The 14,927-nt window shown below is 41.9% G+C and overlaps 1 protein-coding gene across 1 annotated transcript in view; it reads left to right on the top strand.

The window, feature by feature from the left end:
* The window catches only part of NME7 (NME/NM23 family member 7), a 107,613-nt gene that overhangs the window by 92,358 nt on the left and 328 nt on the right, over nt 1-14,927 (top strand). The window lies entirely within an intron of this gene.

Below are 14,927 nucleotides of genomic sequence, written 5' to 3'. Positions count from 1 at the left end.
AAGCATTGCCATATCCATATCCAATTTCATAAGAGAAGGTATTTGGTGTACAGAATTATGTCAGTTCAAAGATTATAGTTGCCAGGAAAATGCCTATCTATATACAGCAGGTCCTAGAATAATGCTGTTTTATTCAAATTGTTTCATCATAACAGTGATGAGATGTTATAATGAAACCTAACTCTTGTTTATATCAATCAGCCTGTGGTAAGATTGGTTTCGTTGTAGGGTCACATTGCTTAGTCACCCAACCTATCGAGGACGTTAAGTGGGGACTTACTCAATATAGCCCAAATAAAACCATGAATTCGTTCATTGAACAAACATTTAATTGAGTCATCTTCTGAATCGTTTGTCTTGGCATCATGGGAAAATGTCCAGCCTCCTCCAACAAGAGTGTCAGATCTTGGTTACAGTTACTCTCATTGGCCTGTGACGCCGGGGCAGTCCCTGCGGAGACAGCAGTGACTAAGTTATGGTCCCCTGTCCTTGTCAGAGCTCAGAGTGTGATGAGGAAAGAAGACATTAATCGGATAATGACAAAACGAGCAAGTGCAAACCGCCATCCATGCTGTATAGTCAAAGACAGGGTGAGATGTAATAGAGGAACCCGCCAGAGAAGAGGGATTAGTGCAGGTTTCCTGGAGAAAATGACACTGGAACTGACACCTGAAGAAATTGTCCACTGGGGAAGCAAGGAAAAAGAGACCCCAGACTTGAAAGCTCTGATGCAGAAAAGTGCTTGGTGTGTCTTAGGAAAGGAAAGAAGGGACGGAAAGTGCCGTGGGAAGAAGAGCGAGATGACCCAGGGGAGACTGAGGATGGGCCAGGCGGGGCCTAGTGGGCTGTTTTCATATGATAACGAATATGCATCTTTACCCGAAGATCAGCGAGAGGCTGTTGGTGGAGGGATGGGTACTGGCATGACCAGGTCTGTGTTACTTAAGAGACCTCCTTGGCTGCTCTGTAGGAAGTAGACTAAAGAGCAGGGTAAGTTGGGGAAGAAAGATCAAATAATATGTAAGTGTAACAACTGAAACCACATAGATGCCATGCAATGTAATGTATGGGTTATTATAGATTTGCTGTAGTTTCTTCATGTGGAAACTGATGAGGCTGAACTTGGGGTTCGCTAAGCTCAGCCTTCTCCACAAACCAGCTGAGAAATGGATGCTCTGAGATCTGGGGCAGTTACTTGCATGGGAACTGCCTCCCGTTGTGGCTTCAGTGTGTCACACAAGAGTTAGCGGTTTCTGAGTGTGCCCTGCTGTGATGAAAACTGAGAAGACCCCTTCTGACCCTTTCTTTCTGCACGGATATTTCAGGACTCTAGGTTTGGAGGAAATCTGTTTCATATCTAACCCCCTTGTTTTCCCACTTCGATCGCATGGCTCGGTCTATAGAACATGAGTCTCCTAACCAGTAAAGCTGGGGTTTTCCAATATACATACTGTCTTTATATCCTGGGAAATCAGGTCATCGGTTATTATTATAATTATCAGGATTGCCAGTGCTTCTTTTTCTTTCCTTTTGTTGTGAACAGAAGTGCATTTTATTGTTTTTCAATGACTGGTAAAAATGTGTTGCTCTAAAATATCAAACATCTATTCACTAAGACCTGAAGCTGGAGCTTGGATACTTCTGAGAAGTGAGTGCTCAGGGAAACAAGACATCTTATTTTATTCTGACTAAGCTGAAAATATCGCAAGACCAGCATTCCAATTCCGAGTCGGTCCAAAGTCTGTAAGCATACAGAAGTGATAAGTAGTAAGAGAAATTGAAATTAGCTGAGCTTTTACTAACTTGATTTGAACTTGAGTTCAAAGGTAAATCAAACATTTAAAGTTGGATTTGCATCTTACTGTGCCAAATGGGCTTCCCTTAGTTTTAACTAAAGTCTAACACGTGAGGCAGAGCACAGGCTCTGGAGTCAGAGGATCTGAGTTCAAATCCCCACCTGCTCCACCCACCACCTTTGTGATTTGGGAAGAATTACCTTTCCCAGATGCATTTTCCCCTCTTGCAGAATAGAAATAATGATACTTCACAGTAAGCATTAAATGAGACAATCTATATAAAGGACTGAATCAGCAGACTACCTTACAGAAAATAGAAACCACTCTAGGTGTTTCAACAGGAAGGGGGTTTAATACAGGGCAAATCAATGGAAGGGTGGGGATGCCATAGGCCAATGATTTCCCACCACATTACTATAATTGTGCTCCAGAGGTCAGGCAGCCGGCCACAATCGCTGACATACCTGCCTGCCTCCCACAGCCATGAAGCTGATGAGAAGACACTGGCAGACCGAGTCCAGCCACTGCCAACACTTCTCTCCCCGACTTACTTACCAGCACGCACAGGGGGAAGATGGCCTTCGTCTTGTCCCTGTCCTCCAAGTTTCTCATTTATCAAAAACAGTGTTATCTGATTGCTAACAACTGTGGGAAGTGCAGTAGAAATGATGAGTCTGCTTTTAACAGGAAAAGTGAATGTTTTCACAGACACACGGCTCTTTTCATGGGATTTGCATGGCATTTCGCCGAGAGGACATCAAGCCCTCAGGAACCTGGCTGCTTTCAGCAGACCCGCCTTGCTTCCAATAACTACCACTAGACTGACGAAGCGCGATCTACAGATTAGGAATTAAATGAAAACAAACATATTCTTTATAAGTTAAATTTCTCTACGTACCACATCTGACTGACAAGTTCCTGTAATGTCTCAATACTAAGCCCTCGGTGATGTTTAATAGCACAATAATGGTAATAGATTATAGAAATTAGTTTCATTAGTTAATAGCTGTACCAGAAAATATCACTGGACATTAGACCGCCATTATAATTTCTGGCAACAATACTTTAAACCTAAGGTTAAGAAATTTTCATTTTAAGCCCATGCCTTCCAGTGTCATCCAAATAAGGATACAATTTTTAAAGAAAGATATAAATAATAGATTTATAAACTAAAGGAAATGAAGCAAAAATATTTTTGTCTATTCAAAGTGACATATAGGGATTGTCACTCGTTCTTTGGGACTGATAGTAAATCAAGTGATAAGTACTTTACAGTTAGAGATTTTATGATTGATTTACATTCCACTGAGTTGAATACATATTATTTTTCTTCATTCAAGTACATGCTATTTTAGCCATCCAGTAATTGTCATGCTGGCCTCTGGGGCATTTTTTTTCCTAATATATTCAAAGATTAGATTGAGGTTGCCCCAACTTAAAAATGTTGCTTCACATTTAAATCAATAAATCTAGACAAAAGCAATAGGGAATAACTGTGCCAGTAGAGATCAATGTTTTTGACTTACTATTTTGAGTGTTAATTTCCAAATTAGAAACATGGTGGAGTTTTACAGTGTCATTGAAGGGCTCAAAACATTCCCTCCAACGCTAACTAAACTCACAAATAGAGAAACAGTAGGTTAGTTAAAATTACCAAACAACGTGGATCGGTAGCTCTTCCCCCAATATTTCATGACTGTAACAGCCACCAGCACTAAATGGAAAGAGTACTTTTTTCTTTAATCTCAGCTTCAGCGTCCTCAAACCTTTGGTTACATTTCATGCTAACTTTTAAACCAGAGGTTAGGTTTCTACATAATCTGAAAGACTTCCATTTTCAAAGGAAGTGAAAAAAAGTTTACATTAAACTTGTGGGTTTTTATGGCTTGGTTTTGTTCATTAGAAATCTCCATTCTCTCTGTCTCCCATAATTTAAAGTTTTGGTATGATGTCCCCCGTTCACAAAAAGAGGTTCTTTACTAATTCCCAGGTCAGAGATTCAGTGAGGTCTTGCCTTGGTGCCCAGATCATGTGTTCATAGGAATAAGCCCTATTTTTTTTAATACAATCAAGGTGTCTGCCTATTTGATGAATCCTCGTTTTGTCGACCTTTAAGACTTGGGGTCCCCATTTAGTATCCCACTGATTCTACTCAGTACCTGTCTTATGTGTGTCAGCAACACAGAAGGCAAATCGGAAGGATGCCAAGTGGTTACCAACATGAATGGTCCAGTAAATGGTGGCTTCAACCAACAATATAAATAAGGGAAGCTTTTATCCAGAGTATTGTAGTCATTCTGACTCACTGTGGAAGCAGGCCATTTATGCATTTCTGTTACCAAGATCTAACACTCTTGTTGGAGAAGGTTGGAAAATTTTCCATGATGCGATGACAAATGATTCAAGAAGGTGGTATTTAACTTTATAGACAAGTGACATTTTCATCCCGAACCCACTCCTATGCAATATTTGTGCTTTATGTTAAATGTAACGCTAATATCTGCTTTACTCGGTGGAATTGGCATTCTCACAGGAACTAAAAGTGCCAAATTCTGAATAGCTCTCACTGAATGTTGACATTACAGATGTCATTTACAAGAATGGAAGAAGAGGCTTAAAATAGCAAAGCGTTTTCCCTTTTTACTTGTACTGGGAGATGTTTTAAAACTTTCCAAAAGAAAGAGGGTCCCAAGTGACAGACTTTTATCTCTTTCTGCATTCGGTATAGCAGTGATATTTCTTTTTGATGTTACATCTCCTTAGGTGACCCATTTACCTACCAAGCACAGACTGGGACTTAAGGGGGTCCCAAATGGCCGTCACAGCCCGAGCTCACCACGTGCCAAGGCCAGTCTTCTTTGCTTTTCTTCCACCTCTTTCCTTTGTTAAGTGATGAGTACAATATTTCCTTTCTACTCCCTTTACAACCTACAATGTATTCGCTTGTCTCATTTACCTTAATTTTTTTTTTTTTCCAGAGTAGCTGTATTAGTTTGCTAGGGCTGCCATAACAAAGTACCACTACAGACTGGGTGGCTTAAACAATGGCCATTTCCTCAGAGCTCTGGAGGCTGGACGCCAGCCATCCAGGTGTCTGCAGCTTTGGCTTCTGAGGCCTCTCTCCTGGGTGTGCAGACAGCCGTCTTCTCCCTGTGTCCCCGCATGGCCTCCTGTTTCCTAGTCTCCTCTTTTTGAAAGGCTACCAGTGATACTGGACTAGGATCCACCCTAAAGACCCTGCTTTTAACTTCATCACCTGTTTAAAGCACTTTGTCCAGATACAGTGATATCCTGAGGCACTCAGGATACGTATGAATTTGGGGGGACACAACTCAGCGCATAAGAGGAGCCCGAGATAGACATCACAGTACTTGGTGGTCAGTGGCAGAACTCCGTTCTTCACACCCTGATGACCTCCTTGGAAGGTGTTGGGAATCGCTCATTATCCTGTGATGATCAGAGAAGCTGTCGCAGGAGGAAGGCAGTCTGACATCAGAGGCCCCAAGGCTCAGGCCTTCAGCTCAGCCCAGTTCTGCTCCTGGAAACTCTGCAGGGCAATGGAATGAGATTTATTGAGTGCCTACTAGAGCCCAAACCTGGTGTTAGGCATTTTACATACATGTATCTGATTGAAGCCTTGAGAACCGCCAGAATTCTCATTTGGGAGCAGAGGAAGCTGAGCTTTGGAGCTATTCAGTGATTTGCCCAAGACACCATAGCACGTACATAAAATTGCTGAGGTTCAGACCCAGCTCTGCGTCTGACTCCAATGCCAGTGATGTTTCCATAGCACCTGGTTTTTTCCCTCTGGTTGATGCCTTATTACAGGCAACCCCCAAATCACCCCATTCTGCAGATCTAGTTTTTCACTTTGCGTTCCTCTTGCCAAGTCAAAGCTGGGTCAGTAAGCTTTTCTTCAGCAAAACATTTTTGTTTCTCTTTTCACTAACCCCAGGTGGGTTAGTGAAAATATCCACTGCATTGATTCCCAGAAAAGAAATCATTTTTATTCTTTTTAATCATTTCAAAGTGTTTTCATTATCTATTGCTGCATAGTAAACTACCTCAAGACTTAGTGGTTTAAAAAAATAATCATTTTACCTCTCCCAGCTCTGTGGTTCCCCGGGCTCAGCTGGGTGGCCCATCCATTCCGTGGGATGCTGGTTCAGCCTGCAGTCACCGGGGAGTTCCCCTGGGCTGGATGTCCAAGGTGACTCGCTGTCATGTGTGACGGCAAGAGGCCGTAGCTGGGACAGCTGGACTTCTCTCTCTCTCATGTGGCCTCAGAGCTTCTCCTTGTCCACAGTGTGGTCTCTCCAGCAGGGAGACCCTTCACATGGCTGCTTAGGACTGCGGAGAGCAGAAGCTGCCAGGTCATCTAAAGGCTCTGGCCAAGAACCGGCACAAGGTCCCTTCCATCACATCTTCCTGGTTAACGGGAATCCCAGGCCGGCCATATTCCACGTAGAGGGGACTGCCCAAGGCCATAAACAGTGGATGGCGTGACTGAGCTACTGCACAGAGTTTGCTAAAGAAGAGAAATGGGGAAAAAGGCATTAGCTGCATATTAAACATTGAGGGATTTATCAATACAGAATTAAATGGACAAATAGTTTTAAAGCACTTTAGCGCTTTTTCCAAAAAATGAGTGTTTTTCAGAAAATAATATTTAAGTTATGTAAGTGAACAGAACTTATACAAATGTAGTATATTTAATCTTTGTAGGAAACAAGGTCCCTGGAGACAAGTAAGACCTTTTCCTTAGATTGCTGCTGTGATGAGAATCGCAAAGCCTTGAGTATCAGTAAAGAAACATAATAATGCATCAGTTTCACTAGGACCAGGCTCTATGTCCTTACTCTCTCTAAGCTATAATTAATATGGTTTTGTGTAGTGACTAAAGTTAGAGTGAGTTTTTGGCTTTTTCTAAGTCATACAATTCTGGAAGGGAGGGAGGGAGGGAGGGAGGGAGGGAGGGAGGGAGGGAGGGAGGGAGGGAGGGAGGAAGGAAACAAGGAAGGAAGGAAAGGAGAGACAGAGGGAGGAAGCCACATCAAAGCAAAACAAAGCACCTTGCACAATTCACCAATAATAAGGTGAATTTGTATTCCATTTGGGTTCAATTAGTATGATATTTAAGTACCATTTGTTAAGTACCAAGAACTGTTAAATGATATAAATGTACGTTATATCATTTACTCAAGTATGATCAATAGTCCTTACCCTGAAAAATCAGCTGTCATGTGTTTCAAAACTATTTTAATTAGACTTTTTTGGCAAGAAGTATGAAGACATCCCACATGGCAGAAACGGCTTCTGAAAAAATATCTTCTCTTGTGTATGATCAATGTGATTTTGCTGTTCATTAATATCCTCATGGGAAATGTGTGTTACCAGCTAGAGAGATGTGTGCTGTTTACACACAGCATGTTGAGGGGTCAGTAAACCGTGGCCCGCTAGCCAAATCTGGCCCACTCCCTGCTCTTGTAAATAAAGGTTTATTAGAACACAGCCACGTCTGTTCATTTACATAATGTCTCTGACTATCTGTAGCTACATCAGCAGATTGAGTAGATGTATGGCCCACGCCCACACTGCCTGAAATATTTACTGCCCTGATTAAATGATTAGTCTGGCCATTTATGAGTTTTTAAAGCTCCACAGAGTTTTTCTTTGTTTTCTGTTTGTTGGTTGGTTGGTGGTTTAGCATAGAGATGCTGAGGATGGGAGGAAGAAGGCCCAGGAAGAACATTCTGGGAAGAAGGAATTATATGTCTAGAGACCCAGAAAAACAACTGAAGGTGGAATATTCCAGTAATGGTTTGAAATTAGAGGGGCTAGAGTTCAAAATGTGAAGGGTATACGTGATCGTGGTGGAATTGGTAGAAGTGGTTATGGTGGAATTTGGAATAGCAGACGAGGTCCAGGTTACGATGGGTTGTGTCTTGTTTGCTAAGTAAGAAGTGACATAAGGAAACTGGAGATTGTATAGCGAGTGGATTAGAGGAAGAACAAAGTAGAATACTTAGAAAACCGGTGCCTCCTCTCCCAAACTGAGTGTGCCATAAGCCTGTCTCGTTTTACACGGCCCAGATGGGTCTCTGAACTAGAAATGTTCAACATCAGCATTTTCTGCTGTTACTCATCTTTAGGAAATGGAAAATACATAAAAAAGAGAAAGCAATGTAATTGGCGGCATTGTATAACACTCTCTTAGGTCTCTGTCTTGCAGTTCTTAATTTCTGTGATTCTGATTTTCCAAACTATTCAGTTAGTCTTCAGTTGACCTAACTGTTGATAGCCAGCACCCCCAAATTTCCCTCAAATGTACTGCTGTGTTATGGTTGATTTAAAGAGCAGCTGTGATTGGAAAGGCCATTTCATGCTTGGAAGGGGCCTCTGAAAAACCCCCTTAGGAAATATCACAGGCAGCTTCGAGTGGTTTGTCTTGGGTTCTGTTGTTTTTTTTCTCATCCCAAGTGTATCCTGCTGCAGGTACAGATATTTCCACCTGTTAGGGGAGTGATAGAAAAAGAAAACCACTGGAGCTGGCACTCTTGAGCTCCCTTGGCAAGGATTTCATCTGAAAGCATGCAGGCTGAGTAAATCGATGAAGGGAGCTCTCATTCCAGACTCTCAGAGCGTGAGGACGAGGTCCCGCTGAAGTGCCCCGGCTGATGACATACAAGGCAGTGGACAGAAGCAGGACGCAGATCCAGATTCTCACACAGGGAAGGTTTTCTTTCTGGACTGTGTGATCTGATTTCACTTGTCAAACATTAATCCTGTAGGTTTTAGAAATCTGTTTTGTTTTTTTTAAATTTAAGGTATTGGGGTGACATTGGTTGATAACAATATTATGTAAGTTTCAGATGTATATCTTTACAACATGAAGTCCAGTCTCCTTCATGTATTTGACTCCTTTCCCCTCTTCATCCTACCCCCACCCCTTTCCTCTCTGGTAACCACCATTCTGTTGTCAGTGTCTACGAGTTTGTTCTTTTGTTTGTTCGTTGCTTTTTTGATATCCCACATAGAACCGAAATCATACTGTTCTTTTCCTTTTCCATCTGACTTATTTCACTTAACATTATGCTCTCAAGACCCATCTATGTTTTCGAAAATGACAATGTTTCATCTTTTTATATGGCTGAGTAGTATTCCATCGTATGTATGTACCACATCTTCTTTATCCTTGCATACTTCTGGTGGGAATGTCAACTGGTGCAGCCATTATGGAAAACAGTATGGCGGTTCCTTAAACAAATCAGAATAGTGCTACCACATGACCCAGCAATCCCTCTTCTGAGTCTCTACCCGAAAATTTGAAAACACTTATCCGTAATGATATTCCCATTATGTATATGCAGCATTATTTACGCTGGCCAAGACATAGAAACAGCCCAAGTGTCCTCCGACAGAGCACAGGACAAAGACGTTTCAGGGATCGTTATCCAATATGCCTAAATGGGAGACGTGTGTTTAGCACAGAGGAGGAGAGTGGTGGAGAATAGCACACGGGACCCCAGAACCCCCACCAAGCTCCGTGCAGTTTTACTTCACTCAGCAGGGAGGGTGGAAAGCACCACACACACCGTCAGAATGAGATGTCAGGACCCACTTCCTAAGTGTGCTTCTCAGGGAGGTGTGGGACCTAAACCTCACTCTCCTCCATTATCGTAGAGATAAAAATCATAGATCACCGAGGATTGTGGGTACTGAGTGAGATCGGGAACACAGAGCATTTAGAATAGTGCTCTGGTTGTCACCATTACTGTCATGGTAATTACAGTTATTTATAGCCTTTAAGAATTTGGCTGCTAGGAATAGAGACGCCAAAAATAGAACAGACGAGAGGTTTTCTTATTGTGAAACAAGACGTGAGGAGGTAGCCGTGACAGGCTTTGGCTCCGCAGCTCAGGAATTCCGATCGGAGATCTCTGCGATAATCTTGGCCTTCCCCTTGTGATTGCCTTAGTTCTGTCTCCGGTATCATGTGCTCATTCCAGGCAGAAAGACCCGAAGGGCCAAGGGCAAAAGAATACGACCAGCCAAGGGTGCCTGCTTTTAGCGAGCTTTCCTGTAAGCCCTGCCCAACAACTTCTGCTTAAAGGACATGGGTCAGAAATTAGTCACAGTCTTCTTCTCACCCCACGTGTATTGGCAGCTGCACCCTCTAATGCCCCAGCACAATCAAAATTCTCTTTATGAAGGAGGAAGGGAGAATGAGGATTGGGTAGGCACTGGCGGTCTCTACCACATTGTTTTCAATATTGTTGTTTTGCTGTCGTTACTGTTATTTTCTTGAAATCCCACCATCTTTCTCCTCCCATAAAGTCCCCAAAGACAGACTCCGTGGAAAGAGACTGTCTCCCTGTGTTAAAACACTTCTTGAATCTGTCAGCATTAGTCTTGACAGTAGCACCAGAGAAGTAGTATGTCGATAGTAGTGTCACCCGTATTTTAATTGGTTGGGTTCTGTCTTAGCCTCTGACATGACCGTTCTAAGTAGCTTAAGAGAATATGGGACGTGAAAATAAATTACCTAGACTTTTGATGAGGCCGTGGCAGAGTTAAACCATTCACAGTAAGGCTACAAATTAAGAACCAAGCTACCCTAAATGAAATCTTTAAACTGATAAGGTGTTCAATAATTCATTGTTGTATGTTCTCCCTGACAAAGAACTTTTGGAATATTTATGAAAACCCAGTTTTGCTCAGGCGCTGTGGTGAAGCACACTGGAGCTAGTGCGTCCCAGTTTTATTACAATGTGGGCCTGTTCTTAGGGTGTGGGGTTCACTTGCGGCTAAATAACATAGCTGTATTCTGTAGTCAGGAAGAGCCAATACCTTGACGCGGTGCTTAATCTCTCAGACTGAAGCTGACAGGCTCTGAGAGAAAAGTACAGAATTAAAGCGCGAACCAAGAGGTTTGCCTCTGCCCAACTCTCTCTGTTCCACCGTGGGTAGGATATGGGTCCTAATGAGAGGCGAACAGGCTCCCCATTTCCTGGTCCTCCTTCCCAGTGGAGAGCCGAGAGGATGGCCGATAACACGTCTGGTTACCACTAGCCCCCTCTCGAAGAAGAAATGAGAGGCATATTTTCTCTGCGGGATTTGAAACCAAGATCGCTTTACTCGATTAGAACTGTTCTTCCGTCTCCTTGCAGTTTCCCTCTGTATTCGTAAGATCCTTAGTCCTGGATTTTCAAAGTAACCTTGCCTAGTTCTCCACGGGCCAAATGTACACCGATACTGAGGTGTCACTAATCCTTTAAGAAGCCAGGAGTGAGCTATCATTGGATGGTGAAAGATTCTGATACCTGGATTTTTGTCTCTGATCACTGATAACGTTTTAATTTGGAGTTGGAGCAGTTCCCTCTGGTAATAAGGGCAGCCTGCACAGACAGGGCACGCTATTGTTCTAATGTAGAGTTCAAATTAGTCGGTGCCCAAACAGGCAGAGACCTGAAAATCTTAGTTTCTTTCAACGCTGCATTTTGAGCAAAGGTGCTTAAATGCTAGTCAGCCATTTATCACTTTCATGATTTTTACCGCATCTGAGTACCAACCGAAATTTTATTTACTCTTTTTCTTTAAGTACATTCATTATTACATGTATATAAATTTATTTTACTGCCATAAATGGAAAGTTAGCAGTACTTGTCCTTAATTGGAGGTAATAAAATAAATACAATGAAAACAAGTTATTAAATTCTAGCTGGATCGTATTGCTTGCCAAAGGTTCTGAGCCGAAGGCCTAGCTCCCTTTTTTCTAATGTAACCCTTCTAATGCTTTTGTTTGCAAGTGGTACGCAGCCCACCTTTGAAAAATACAGCCTTTGAAAAACTCGTTCCCTTTATATTCTGTGTAAGGAATTAAGTACCTGTATTTGACTGGACTTGTGTAAAAACCCCTTGGTATGATGTGATAATACGTGAAGGTAGACGACACTGTCCCTACACCCTAGAAATGTGTCGTCTACTCAGGGTGGAGTAAACTGAGAAGAGACAGAATTGATAAATGTATGAAAGGCAAGAAGAGTTCCTTCCTCATTCCTTCATTCCCCGCCCTCAACCCTCCCATTTGGCATCAGCTTGTTCTCTGTATCTATGGGTCTGTCTCCATTTTATTCATTTGTTTTTTTAGATTCCACATATAAGTGAGATCATGTGGTATTTATCTTGCTCTGACTTATTTCATACAGCATATACCCTCCAGGTCCATTCAAGTTGTTACAAATGGTAAGATTTCATTCTTTTTTATTGCTGAATAATATTCCTGTGTGTGTGTGTGTGTGTGTGTGTGTGTGTGTGTGTGTGTGTGTATGTTTTCATTCACACATCTCACTTCTTTATCCATTCATCTATTGATGAATACCTAGGTTGCTTCATATCTTGGCTTTTACTAGTAATGCTGCAATGAACATGGGGGTGCATATATCTTTTCAAATTAGAGTTTTTGTTTTCTTTGGATAAATACCCAGAAGTGGAATTACTGAATATTATGGCAGCTCTATTTTTATTTTTGAGGAACGTCCATACTGTTTTCCATAGTGGCTGCACCAATTTGCTTTCCCACCAACAGTGCACAAGGGTTCCCTTTTCTCCACATCCTCACCAACACTTGTTATTTGTTGATTTATTGATGACAGCCATTCTGACAGGTGTGAGGTGGTATCTCATTGTGGTTTTAATTTGCGTTTCTCTGATGATTAGTGACTTTGAGCATCTTTTCATATGTCTATTGACCATCTGTATGTCCTCTTCGGAGAAATGTCTATTCAGGTCCTCTGCCCATTTTTCAATCAGATTTTTTTGGGGTATTAAGTTGCATGAGTTCTTTATGTATTTTGAATATTAACCCCTTATCGGATGTATCATTTGCAAACATATTCTCCCATTCAGTAGGTCGTCTTTTTGTTTTGTTGATGGTTTCCTTTAGTGTGTAAAACTTTTTAGTTTAATGTAGTCCCATTTGTATATTTTGTCTTTTGTTTCCCTTGCTCTGGGAGAGACACCAGAAAGACGTTGCTAAGTGTGATATCAAAGAGTTTACGGTCTAAGTTTTCTTCTAGGAGTTTTATGGTCTCAGATCTAACATTTAAGCCTTTAACCCATTTTGTTTTTGTATATGGAGTAAGGAAGTGGTCCGATTTCATTTGTTTTGTATGTATCTGTCCAGCTTTCCCAACACCACTTACTGAACAGACTATCTTCACCCCATTGTCTATCTTTGCCTCCCTTGTCATAGATTAATTGACTATGTAAGTGAATATTGGTTTCTGGGCTCTCTATTCCATTGAGCTGTACAACTCTTTCTATGCCAGGACAGTACTGTTTGATTATTATGCTTTGTAGTATAGTTTGATATCAGGGCACATGACACCTTCCAATTTTTCTTTCTCAGGACCTTTTTTTGTCTATTCAGGGTCTTTTGTGGTTCTATGCTAATTTTAGAATTAGTTATAATTCTGAGAATAATTCCATTGGTATTTCAATAGCGATTGTATTGAATCTGTATTGCTTTAGGTAGTGGGGAGATTTTAGCAATATTAATCCTTCCAATCCCATGAGCAATGTATATCTTTTCCTTTATTTGTATCTTCTTCAGTTTCTTTCTTCGATGTCTTAACAGCTTTCAGAGTACAGGTCTCTCACTTCTTTGGTTAAAAAAAAAAAAGGTATTTACTACATTGTTAAATAAACACCTGATTTCGGGGGCTTAACAATAAAAGGTGATTTCTGACTAAGAGAACAAAATTGAAGCTACAAGTTAGAAGGCAGTGGTGATTCAGGCACCCAGTCTCTGATATCGTGGCTTTTTATCTATTAGGGGATCATGTTGTCTGTCCCACGGGTGGAAGAGGGATAACCCCACTCCTCCGTCTCCTAGTGGAGACAGAACCCTAAGGATCACGGGTGGGGAACTGTCTGAAGAGGTTATAGGGAAGCACGATTTGGGCAAAATCTTGAAGGAAGTGACAGGCAGAGTGCACCTCCATAACGGCTCGGAACAGGACAGTGGGTCGTTTGTCTGACCAGGGTTGTGACCTTAGAACAGCCTCAGAAATGCAATCCACCCTCCAATTTCAGCCAATGCTCCTTTTCTCAGACCTGAAGCCATTCCCCTTTTTGTTCATACGTGTAAGACTCACATACTCCCTACAAAATGAGTTGATGTTTCAGCAAGACAAACCATCTTCTGTCACAGGAATGGTGCCATCCAATTCCTACGTCTGTGTGGGTAACTTTTCGCAGCCATGTAGCCTTATGTGGCCATGTTGTTCATTTATATATAGGTTTTGCTGTATATTTCCTCAAATGTTAAGGAGGGCTCCTAACACCTTGCCAGCTGCAGCTCCTTTTGCTGTGTTTTGTTAAATGGACTTATTGTTCCTCTGGTATTAATTTGCCATCACACGATTCACTGCTCTAGAGATAACAAAGTCTCAGGTAATATTTTTAAAGAGAAAACAAGAGACGAGCAGCAGGATGGGAAACGTGGGGCTATGAGGGGTGGCTCGGTATTGTTAGTTATTTCTGGTCTGTCTCTCCACGTGCTACTCTAGTCAGAGAGGACATTTTAACAGTACTGTCTGCCATGGACAGTCTTTTCCATACTGAAGAGGTGTCTCAGCTTCGCACCGAAGGGATTTCTCAGGACTGGCCTGAGGGAGGAAGGATTTGCCTGAGCTGTGGCTGCACAGGCTACACAAAAGGTTTCCATTTCCAGAAACATGAGGCCATGATTTCTGTTTGGGCATTTCCCGTGTTGGTTAAGTGATACTAACTCTTCAGTTCAGTGTTACCCGGATAATGCTTTTCAAAACTTCTTTTTTGTCGTCTTTCTCACTGAAGCTAATGTTTAGATATGTCTAAATAAGGACTTAGGCCAAACCATGAACCAAAAAACAAGGTATGAACCACCTTCTTCATCTATGGACCCTCAAATCTAACCTTGCTTGTTTTTCCTAAACAGGCATCTCTAGTGCAGCACGAGCAGGAACCACTGTTTCGTGTTTTCTGCACTAAGTAGCGCTGCAAAGTACTTCTGACCTCTAAAACGTCATCATTGGTGGGGTCTCTGTCCCCTTGACCTCCCGTCTCTCTGGAAGGGGGTGTGTGCTT

The sequence above is a fragment of the Rhinolophus sinicus genome, chromosome 11, assembly GCF_057876585.1.
Source record: "Rhinolophus sinicus isolate RSI-liver-muscle chromosome 11, RSI-T2T, whole genome shotgun sequence".
Taxonomy (NCBI): Eukaryota; Metazoa; Chordata; class Mammalia; order Chiroptera; family Rhinolophidae; genus Rhinolophus; species Rhinolophus sinicus.
The sequence above is the reverse complement of the archived record's forward strand: the minus strand, read 5'-3'. Positions and strand labels throughout refer to the sequence as shown.